At 37.5% G+C, this 12,389-nt stretch overlaps 1 pseudogene; it reads left to right on the top strand.

The window, feature by feature from the left end:
• The first annotated feature begins 6,452 nt into the window (after nucleotides 1-6,452).
• Nucleotides 6,453-10,620, top strand: LOC133702270 (probable disease resistance protein At1g61300; annotated as a pseudogene).
• The last annotated feature ends 1,769 nt before the right edge of the window (nucleotides 10,621-12,389 follow it).

The raw sequence follows: 12,389 nt of genomic DNA, 5'->3' as shown, positions 1-12,389 counted from the left end.
GCGGATCCGTTAACTAACCAATGTTAAGAAGAGATAAATATTCAGAATATAAATTGATGTTTCGTTTCCATGATCAGTTCTGATTTCTGTAGGTGGATGTGTGCTTGTGACCAAGGTTTGTTCTCTTGATAATTTTCTGATTTTATTAAATTTAGTTTGATAGTTTTCTGTTTTCTTTTGCTTTAGCCTAGATAACGTCCAACCCCCCCCCCCCAAATTGCATATCATCTAGCATAAAAATCTGACTTGAATCTTCCTCGTGGGATCGACCCCTTGCTTGCTCTATACTATCTTGTGTGTTGTGTTTGAAGCTAGGGTAATTAATTTGTGCGACCGCGACATCGCAACAATTATCTTTGTCAAATTTATTTTTTTTAATATTGAGATGGTTAAGAATTTAGCTTTGTAGTTTTTTCTTTAAAATATTGTGGATTGCTATAGTGTTCCCCCACATAGTTTTTATATTTTTTTATGATTTTTTCCAAAATTATATTTGTCATTTTTTTTTAGTATTGAGCTGGTTAACAATTACAATTGTAACTTTCCTTACAAAACATTGTAGATTACTATAGTGTTTCCCTATATAAGTCTTTTTTTATGATTTTTGTTTTGTTATATAATTTTTTTCAAAATTGTCTTTGTTGCTTCTATTTTTTTAATATTAAGCTGATAAAGAATTTAGCTTTGTATTTTTTTTCTTTTTAAAAGACTTTAGATTGCTAGAGTCATTCCCCACACGGTTGTTTTTATTATGATTTTTTTCAAAATTATCTTTATCAATTAAGAATTATAACAAAAAAAAATTTATTTGTTATCATCATCTTCTGACAGGCTCTCGGTTAGGAATTATTTTATTACAGGTAGTGGTGACCCATCAACATTGTAAAAAAAAATCATAAAAAATAAACTTATTTTTAATTTCTCCTTTAAAATATTTATTTTAGTCAATGGACCTGCCACTCTACAAAAAAGCCAATCTTTATTTTTAAAATTATATATAAGCTATTTCTACAACCAGCTCTTGATGGAATCTCATAGAACAACATATAAATCAAGCTTTAGAATTATATATAAGCTATTTCTACAGCCAGCTCTGTCCAAGTTTCTACATCAATAACTTAAATTAATAGTTCATCCTGCTCTGTCTATAAGAAAAAACTATTCAAGCGAAATGCCTTTCTGTAATGAATAAGTTCAATATATATACAAGATACAGTAGGGTTCCCTTGTAAATCAGAGACTGATGAGGAATGATAGCTAATTGAATGCAGATTGATACAAAATATTCTTACGTATCTTTCCTACTTATCTCAAGATACAACTTTTCTATTTACATCAAAACACTATTAATATAATTTCCAACACTCCCCCTCAAGTTGGAGAGTGAATATCAATAACTCCCAACTTGCACATGAGCTGTTTGAACTTCTCTTTTCCCAAAGCTTTTGTAAACACATCTGCTAATTGTTGTGAAGAAATCATGTATCGAGTAGCAATTTCACCTCGTAAAATTTTGTCTCGAATAAAGTGGCAATCCATTTCAATATGCCGAGTTCTCTCATGAAACACAAGATTTTTTGCAATGTGTAAGGCATCTTGATTATCACAATGAAGAGTAACAGGATCTGAAACTAGCATATGTAAATCTGCTAATAAATGTCTTAACCAAGTAAGCTCACAACATGTACCTGTCATTGCTCTATATTCAGCTTCCGCACTTGATAAGGAAACTGTCTTTTACCTTTTGGTTCTCCATGAAATTAAATAATTTCCAAGGAATACACAATACCCAGTGGTGGAGCGGCGAGTGACAGGACAACCCGCCCAATCAGAGTCACAAAATGCCCTTAAGTGTAATGAGTTATTTGAATGAAGAAGCAAACCTTGACCAGGAGCTGATTTTAAATAACGAACAACTCGAAGAGCAGCAGCCATGTGAGGTTGACGTGGTTCATGCATGAATCGGCTGAGAATGTGAACTGAATATGTGATATCAGGTCTAGTGATGGTTAAGTAAATTAATCGACCAACTAGACGCTGGTATATACAAGGATCTTTGAGCAATTCTCCTATATTTGAAAGTCTGCATTCTTCCATAGGAAACTCAACTGGTTTGGCACCCAAGTATCCAATGTCTTTGATAATTTCCAAAGCATATTTGCACTGGGAAATGTAAATGCCTTTCTTGGAAGGGGCTATTTCAATGCGTAAGAAGAATTTCATATCACCAAAGTCTTTGATGCAGAAACGAGTATGAAGGAACTGCTTTAAACCTTTGATGGATTCAATGTTGTTCCCGGTTATCAAAATATCATCCACATAGATCAATAGGATAGTAAGAGATGTGCCGTCTCTTTTGATGAACAAGGAATAGTCAGCTTTTGACTAAAAAAAAACCAGCAACAAGAACAGCTTCTATGAACTTAGAGAACCACTGTCGAGACGCTTGCTTAAGGCCGTATAGTGACTTGTGGAGGCGACACACAATGTTCTCCCCCTGTCGCCGAAGACCAGGAGGAGGAGACATATATATTTCTTCCAATAAATCACCATTTAAGAAAGAATTGTTAACGTCTAGCTGATGTAAAGGTCAGTTCAGACTAGCAGCAATAGCAAGGAGGCAGCGAACAGTGACCATTTTTGCAGTGGGGGAAAAAGTATCATGATAATCAATTCCAGCAGTTTGTGTGAAACCCCGAGCGACCAGGCGAGCTTTATAGCGCTCAACAGACCCGTCAGCCTTGCGTTTGATGCGATACACCCATTTACAACTGATCGGGCGTTTGCTAGGGGGAAAAGGAACAAGGCTCCATGTTTGATTGTCAATGAGAGCTTTAAGCTCAGAATTCATAGCTTCCTGCCACTTAGGATCAGTCATAGCAAGTTCATATGAAGGAGGTTCCTCATCACGACTAACATTGGCAATATAACAAAGATGTGATGGAGAATACCGATTATAAGAAATAAAATGACAAAGAGGATACTTCGTACCTGGTGTAGGTGCAGACGAGGCCGAGAACAATTGGTGTGGAGGTAGAATCACCTGCGAGCAAACATAATCCTTGAGGCGGACGTTGGCTTCTCGAGGGTGTTGAGAACAGTGAAGTGGCTGATCAGGAATAACCAGAGTAGGTTCATGAAAGACAGGGTCATCCGGCTGAACAGGGGTTTACTGTGCAGCTGATGAAGTTAATGGAGTAGAGGAAGGTGGCTTAGGAAGAGAAGGTATGGAGTCGGTTGGTGCAGGTGAAGAGGATATGGGGGGATCAAAGGGGTCGATGATGACTGATGAGGGAGGAAGGTGGGAATAAGAATCAGACACCATAGGAAGAGGAATAGACAAGGCTGGTGGATTATGTGCGGGAGGATTGACTTGTGGGGGATGATAAAATGTGTCCTCAAGAAATACCACATCCCGATTGGTGAAAATTTTCTGAGTAGCAATATCGTAAAGTTTGTAAGCTTTTTGTCCCATAGGGTAACCAAGAAAAATGCATTTTGTGGCACGGGGAGAAAATTTTGAGGATGGATTGACTATGGTTGCAAAAGCAACACATCCAAAAACTTGCATGCGAGAATAATCAGGAAGTTTGTTGTAAAGAATCTCAAATGGTGTTTTTTTATGAAGCAACAGAGTACGAAGGCGATTAATAATATGGACGGCAGTAAGAATACATTCTCCCCAGAAAGTAATGGGTAAATGAGATTGAAAACGTAGAGCGCGAGCAGTTTCAAGGATGTGTCTATGTTTGCGCTCAACGACACCATTTTGCTGAGGTGTATATACACAAGAGTGTTGAAAAAGAACGCCTTCCTTAAGAAAAAAAAAATTTAATGAAAGAAATTCAGCCCCATTATCAGAACGGAGTTTTTGAACTTTTGTATTGAATTGAGTGTGAACATAATGAAAAAACTGACGAAGTAGAGTTTGTGTCTCATTCTTATTACGCATTAAAAAAACCCATGTAAAATGAGAAAAATCATCGACAATGGTCATGAAATACAAAGCACCAGAAATAGAAGGGATTTTTATAACGACCCCAAATATCACAATGAATGAGAGAAACACACTTCGAAGTTGAAATTGAACTAGAAGGAAAAGGTTGACGAGTTTGTTTTGCCAATGAACAAACGTCACATTTATGACTGGAATCAAAATTAAATTTAAGCGAATTATCAGCTAAAAATTGTAAATGATTTGAAGAAAGGTGACCCAATCGGCGATGTCAAAGATTGGATGAGATAATCAAATTGCAAGCAAAACGGGTAGAAGGAGGAGTTGAAGCCGACGCCACAAGGTAATACAGGTCATTGCGTCGCTTACCCACACCAATCATCATCCTCAGAGCCAAGTCCTGCAAAATACACCAAGATGGAAAAAAAGTCACTGAGCAATGTAAATCATCGGTTGTCTTGCCAACAGACATAAGATCAACTTTAAAGCTTGGCACACAGAGGACATTATTCAATTGAAAAGAATTGTTAAATTGAATTGAGCCAGTCACAGTAATTTTAGCCACGTCTCCACTAGGTAAGGAAACAGGTGCCAAAGATTGATTTTTGTCGACATGCTTTAATAACGTGGGAGAAGAAGTAATATGATGGGTTGCCCCACTGTCAAGTATCCAGCGATTGTGAGCAACCGATAATAAACCTGATGTATGTTTGAAGGTTGAGTCAGCAACAACATTAGCCTGTGGAGTGACAGGCTTGGTGGTCAAGGCACTGAGTATCTAAACATATTGATCCTCAGTCAAGCTGGGCAAAGAGACCTGGAGTTCCTGAAAAGTGGGATTAAAATCCACTTGATTTCAAGAGGGGTTACCAGATGTAGAGTGTGAGTTATGCCTGTCATAGCCTTGGCGCTGGTGTGGTGCCTTTTCTTTACTTTTTGGATGACCAGGAGGGTAGCCAATTAGTTTGTAACAAGTTGCTTTCCTATGATACATATCACCATAGTAAGTGCACTGAAAAGGCTCTTTATTACGTGAATTATTTGATTGATTCCCATGAACTTGATTATTGTGCCGACCCTTAGACATGTTGTAATTGCCACGCACAGCCATGGCTGCTGTATTTGATGGTGTGGTGACAGCAGCCCCCAACTCTCGTTGTTTTTCTTCCTGCACAACAGAGGCATAAGCTTGACGAATCGATGGTAAAGGGTTCATCAGTAAAATTTGACCTCTTGCACCTGAATATGACTTGTGGAGTCCCATGAGAAACTGTATAAGTTTGGTTCGATCATTCTGCGCACCACAGGTACATGTTTCTGAATTAAAGGATACAAGCTCGTCCCATAAACCTTTTAATTTTGTGTAATATGCTGCAACTGACATCTGACCTTGCTCAATCCTATAGATGTCGCGCTGAACCTGAAAAATATGGGGAGCATTCCCTAAAGAAAATCTTTCACGAAGATCTTCCCAGATGGCATGAGGAGTGTTGCATGAAAGAACAGAATCGGCTAACTCGGTTCAATAGAATTTAGGATCCATGAAAGCACCATGTCGTTGCAGCGTTGCCAAAGGGCATGTTCTTCAGGATTTGAAGCCTCATGGGGTTCTTTGATTTTGCCAGTAATAAAGCCTGTCTTATTCTTGGCACTTAGAGAAATTTTCATGGCACAATGCCAAGAATTATAGTTGTTACCATTCAATTGTTTTGAAACAAGAAGCAAACCAGGGTGATCTGAATGGTGGAGGAATAATGGAGAACCAAGGGTGCTGGGAGCAGAGGATAAATCGCCAGAACTCAAAAAATCAATATCATTAGCAGCCATGATTTAAAAGAGAAAAAAAGAAGGCAAGGCAGAGACGCAACAAACAGATGCGTTGAAGAAGAAGAAAAAATAGGGTAAGGTTGTAACCTGCTCTGATACCATATAAAAAAAAACTATTCAAGCGGAATGCCTTTTTGTATTGATTAAGTTCAATATATATACAAGATACATTAGGGTTCCCTTATAAATCAGAGACTGATGAGGAATGACAGCTAATTAAATGCAGATTGATACAAAATATTCTTACGTATCTTTCCTACTTATCTCAAGATACAGCTTTCCTATTTACATTAAAACACTATTAATATAATTTCCAACAGTCCAAGTTTCTGTCCAATTTCGTGGATGTCTGTCCTGCTTTCTTTGTTTCTATTCTCATGTGCTTACATTTTCATATGAGCTTCAACAAAGTTTGAACATTGCGGTGGGTCCACACGTTAACTCACTCAACAATTAGCTTCCGATTCTTTTGTTATAATTCTTAATTATATGCAGCACTTGCATATAATTAAAGGTTAAAAGCAACTTGCTATATCTTATAATATAATCTTTGGTAGGAAAGCTGCTGCTTCCTTGTTATTAAACAATACAACTAATAATTAATTATTATTGAGCTGACCATACTACTATCATGGTAGCTACTGCAAAAATGACATTGTCTTCTGCTTGATCTCTCTCACTATACCATTGACTTCCTAATTTCCCTCACCAAATTTCTTAAACCTTTCTCATGATCTGTGCTTCCTTTTTCTGATTGAATCGAATCGTCTCATCTGGAGTTCAACATCTTTCTTGCTTGCAAGGTAAGTTTTACTTTCTTTTCCTGTTTTTCTACCACTAATTTTGTTTCAAATAAGATTTGCCCATTTGGTTGTAGAACTTAATTATATGTGTAGCTTAATCTATCTTAGAACTCAAAACTCATATTATAGCTTTGTTCTTACATGTTCATATTGCCATCAACTTCAACTACTTGTCTTAAAAACAGCTGCTCTCAAGGTTTCTTTTGTCTGTTGAGTGCCTCTTGTCAGCTTGATAGGTGACTAGTTACACTACTCTTTCTCATATTCTTGCGCTTACATTTTCAGATCACTCCGTAGTTAGCTTCAGATTCCTTTGTTGAACTTCTTTTGAATCCTTTTTAAGTACAACACAAGTTTCCAAATATAAATCAATTTACCTTTCTTAATTAGTTTTTATAATCCATGCCTTGTGGAGTTCATACCAAGTTCATTGTTTGTTCTTTTTATGTTCTTTGCTGTTTTTAACTTCTTATTTTAGTTTCAACCTTTCCTTCCACTTAATCAATTTTAGAACTCAAAACTCATATTATAGCTTTGTTCTTACATGTTCATTTTTCTATCAACTTCAACTACTTATTTTCAAAACAAGCAGAATTTCTTTCAAATTTTTATTTTAGATTGCTTTTCTGACAATTATTTCAATTATTCAATATTTGTTATAATTTTTTATCCACTTGAAGTACATCTCTATAGGAAAATATATAGTTAAGTGCTTGCCTTACTTTTGACAATTTTTTATGTGATGTTTGAAGGGCCAAAGAAGAAAGCGGAGAAAATGGCTAGACAGAATGATCCATTTTGGGATTTTGTTGGGAAGCTGAATGATGGTCGTTTCAACTGTACATTTTGTGACTATAAATATGCAGCTGCTGCCTGCTACTTCCGTTACGAGGATCAAATGACATTTGTCAGGAGTCCAAGGGCGTGGTGTTACAATTTGTAGACAAGTGCCTGAAGACGTTCAAGAAGCAGCTTTTCAAGCTGTGCATGGTGGCAACAAAAGACATAAAAGCATAGCAAGTTCGAGCAATGTAAATGATGATGCCATTTCAACCACTCCACAAGAACAAAAGAATAATGAAGTCGACAATTTGGCAGGGGATGCAGGAAGGATACAAGCACCAGTTACAATGGTTCAAGCACTTGGAACATTTTTGGAAGAGATCACTAATGTAATGGAGGATGATATAGAGAATGGGACTGGAGGAGTAGTGCAGCCTGGTGCAGGAGCTAGCTCTTCTGCAGGGCTTACAGGCAACACAAATGAGATTCCAGGAGACGCAGTACCAACGACAAAGCTGGTGGGTCAAGCATTCGAAGACCATAAGAAGACTATCTGGTCTTGGTTGATGCACGACGAAGTTTCAACTATTGGCATCTATGGGATGGGCGGAGTGGGTAAGACAACATTGGTGAAACATATATATGATCAGCTTCAAAAAAGACGAGACAGTTTTTGTCATGTTTACTGGATTACTGTTTCACAAGATACCAGCATTAGTAAATTGCAAAACAGTATCGCCAGACGGATTGGTTTAGATCTTTCTAATGAAGGTGAGGAGCTGTAAAGAGCTTCCGATTTGTCAAAAGAATTAATGAAGAAACAGAAATGGGTTTTGATTTTAGATGATCTGTGGAAGGCTTTTGAGCTACACAAGGTAGGAGTTCCTCTCCAAGCTGTTAAGGGATGCAAGCTGATTCTTACAACACGATTAGAAAAGGTTTGTCAACAGATGGATACCCAACACAAAATCAAAGTAAGTCCTATATCGGAGGAAGAAGCTTGGACTATGTTTATTGAGAGACTTGGACATCAAATGGCACTTTCTCCAGAAGTGGAACAGCTTGCAAAATCTATCACAAAGGAGTGTGATGGTTTGCTTCTAGGAATTATAACAATGGCTGGCACCATGAAGGGGGTGGAGGACATACAAGAGTGGAGGAATGCTTTAGAGGACCTGAGACAATCAGGAGTCAGGAAAGATGATATGGAGCCTGATGTATTCCACATACTGAGATATAGTTATAACCATCTAAGTGAGGCAGCACTGCAACAATGTTTCTTGTACTGTGCATTATTCCCGGAAGACTTTGAGATCCCTAGAGAGGATTTGATAGCTTATTTGATTGGCGACGGAGTGATAAAAGGGCTGGAAAGTAGGGAGGCAGAACTTGACAAAGGCCACTCGATGCTTAATAAACTTCAAAGTGTCTGCCTTTTGGAAAGTGCTAAGAAAATGCACGCTCGTCGTGGATGTGTCTATGCATGACTTGATTAGGGACATGGCCATCCAAATACTACAGGAGAACTCTCAAGGCATGATTAAAGCAGGTGTACAATTAAGAGAATTACCGGATGCAGAGGAGTGGACAAAGAATCTTACTAGAGTTTCACTGATGTATAACCAAATTCAAGTACTTCCTTCCAGCCATTCACCAAGGTGTCCCGGTCTTTCAACTCTATTGTTATGTGCAAATTCAGAGTTGCAATTTATAGCAGATTCATTTTTTGAGCAGTTGCGTGGGCTCAAGGTTCTTGATCTGTCTTATACAGGTATCACGAAACTACCTGATTCTGTCTCTGAATTGGTGAATCTCACTGCATTATTGATCAAACAATGTAGGGAGTTAAGGCATGTACCATCATTGAAAAAGCTGAGGGCACTGAAGAGGTTAGATCTACATGGTACTACACCTGAAAAGATTCCTCAAGGCATGGAATGTCTATGCAACCTGAGGTATCTTAGAATGAATGGATGTGGTGAAAAGGAGTTTCCTAGTGGGTTGTTACCTAAGCTCTCTCACCTGCAAGTCTTTGTATTGGAGGAGTGGATTCCTTCTACTACCGAAGATAATAGAATAGGACAATATGCTCCGATAACAGTTAAAGGAAAGGAAGTGGGATGCTTGAGGAAGTTGGAAACTTTGGTATGCCATTTTGAAGGTTACTCAGACTACGTGGAGTGTCTCAAATCTCGGGATGAAACCAAATCACTAGGCACATACAAAATTCTTGTAGGACCACTGGATAAGCATTATTATGATTATGATGTTCGCAGAACGAAAACAATTGTTTGGGGTAACTCGAGTATCGACAAAGATGGGAGATTTTCATGTCATGTTCTCGAAGGACATTCAACAACTAATCATTAATAATTATGATGATGCAACAAGTTTATGTGATTTTTGGTCTCTAATAAAGAATGCAACTGAACCGGAGGTTATCCATATTATAGTAGTTGCAATAGCATGGAGAGCTTGGTTTCATCTTCTTGGTTTTGCTCTGCTCCAGTACTATTGCCATCTTGTAGTGGTATATTTTCTGGTCTTAAGAGGTTCTTTTGTTTTAGATGTACAAGTATGAAGAAGTTGTTCCCTCTTGTCTTGCTGCCCAACCTCGTACACCTAGAAGTAATTACAGTTGAAGGATGTGAGAAGATGGAGGAGCTAATAGGTGGAACAAGATCAGATGAAGAAGGGGTTATGGGTGAAGAAAGCAGCAACAGTGAATTCAAACTCCCCAAGTTAGGATTTCTACGCTTGGTTGGATTACCAGAACTCAAAAGCATTTGTAGTGCAAAACTGATTTGCGATTTTCTGCAATATATTCATGTAGCAAATTGTGAGAAGCTGAAGAGGTTGTCAATTTGTCTTCCGTTGCTTGAAAATGGCCAGCCATCTCCTCCCCCTTTTCTTGAAGGAATCTATGCAATGCCAGAAGAATGGTGGGACTCAGTAGTGGAGTGGGAGGATCCTAATGCTAAGGATGTCCTTCGTCCATTTGTAAGGTTTCCAAGGATAGGGTAGGAGATGACTTTGCCCTTTGTAGAGATTGATGGGTAGGAGACGACATTGCCCCTTAATTTAATATTGAATTACGGGTAAGCACGTCCACTTAATGACTGATGTGCTTCTTCCCTTTGTAAAGTTTGAAATGTTGGGCATCTGTAACATTGCCCTTTGTAGAGATAGGACTTAGGAGACGACTTTACCCCTTAATATCAATAATGAATTACAAGTAAGCTTATGCTTTTATTCCTCCTTTTCTCTCTCTCAGTATCAATCTCTTCCCTCTCTCTTGAAAACATCAAATGCTACCCAACGCTGTCAGATTTTGTTACTATCTTCGCATGGAATTGGATGACTCTGTCTTTTTAAAGTTGGGTTTTTAATGAGAATTTGATTGGCTTCAAAGTCTATGGCTTTTAATTTCTTGTTGATGATCTTTAAATATTGGAGAATCTTAATTATAAAATTCAAGATCACATCATGCTTGAGCTTCGGATTTGTACCTAATTACGTGTGAGAGTGGCAACATGAATGTTGTAGCCATAGTGACTGGAACAGTAGCCAGAGCAGTTTTCGTTGCCCTTCTAGTACTAGGTGCCATGCAGAGAAATGCTTGGCTTGGTGGCAAAGTCTATGCAGATAAAGGTATTGGTATTTCTTTTGGAGTCCTCGTAAAAAGGGGGAAGAAAAAATAACAAGCTCTTCGGCATCTCTACTTGGACTCCCAGATTAATTACTCAATTCTCATTATACTTTTCTTTGAAGATTTAAAAATATTGTCTGTGAATTGCTAACTCTTCAACAATTCCTGTCGACTAGAATTGCTCTGTTTAATATTCTCTTGAAGATGCTGAAAACAGAACATAACTTTTTCTATGAACTTATGAGTATTCTCTTTGACATCCAAAATTGTGGCCTGACAAAGCTTAGAAGCCTAGATCTGCAAACAGGACTTTTCACACTAAGATGAAAGCTGGTACCAAGAACTTCGATGCGGAAGACGAAGTCGGCGAGGGTGGTTTCAGTTCTGTTTACAGGGTAACTGCATGTTTAATGGTTCCTGTAAAGTTGTATAGATGTTGTGCTGAAGGAAACCAATTAATGCTTGGGTAGGAGTGCATGCAGAACAATTGCCTGTCCCGTGCTCTATTTGGTCAGTTAATTTCTTCCTTCCATCAGAAGCATTTTGGAAAAAAGGTATTTGTTTAGCTTTAAAAAATTGAATGTCTTTTTTCTATAATTTAGAGGGAAGGGTGTAGAGTTCTGATTGAAACTGGACTGGCTTATCGGGCAGAAAAATTGCCTGTAATGTTTCCTCAAATATTCAAACTACTCATCCTCATAATCTGACGAAGACAATAAATTGAATTTCAATTGAGCTACAGCACAGCGTGTTTGGAGTATCAAGGATTGTAGTTGTAGTGACTTTTCAAAATATTTTTTATTTAGAAAAATATATTAATAATATTTTTTTATTTTTTAAAAGTTATTTTTGAAATCAACACATTAAAATCATTTAAAATATCAAAAGTATATTAATTTAAATAAAAAAAAATTTAAATTTTATGAAATTACTTTTAAAAAACAATCCCAAACAGCTCGCAGAAGAGAGAAGCAGGAATGCAAAACCATGTGAAGAAAACAGATAAGTTAGCATAGTGACTCCTTCATAGGTCTCCCAATCAGACTTAAACAAGCACATCCCAGGAAAAAAAAAGAAAAGAAGAAGAAGCCCAGCTGACCATGATGGGAAAGATGATATCAAGGGCAGTAGGCATCACTGTTACAGCTAACATGGCAGGACACTCAAAATTGAATTGACAAAGCATGGCAAGGTTGTACTATACAGCAATATATATATATATATATATATATATATATATATATATATATATATATTAAAAAAAACAATTGAAATCAAATCAAGCTGAAAATTCGTACCTAAACTCTCCCAAATCAAAGAAGATGGAATGGGCCATCGAAACCAAATCCAGTTGAACAGGCAAGCACGTTCG

Source organism: Populus nigra, chromosome 1, assembly GCF_951802175.1.
Source record: "Populus nigra chromosome 1, ddPopNigr1.1, whole genome shotgun sequence".
Classification (NCBI taxonomy): Eukaryota; Viridiplantae; Streptophyta; class Magnoliopsida; order Malpighiales; family Salicaceae; genus Populus; species Populus nigra.
This window is presented reverse-complemented; position numbering and strand designations above follow the sequence as displayed.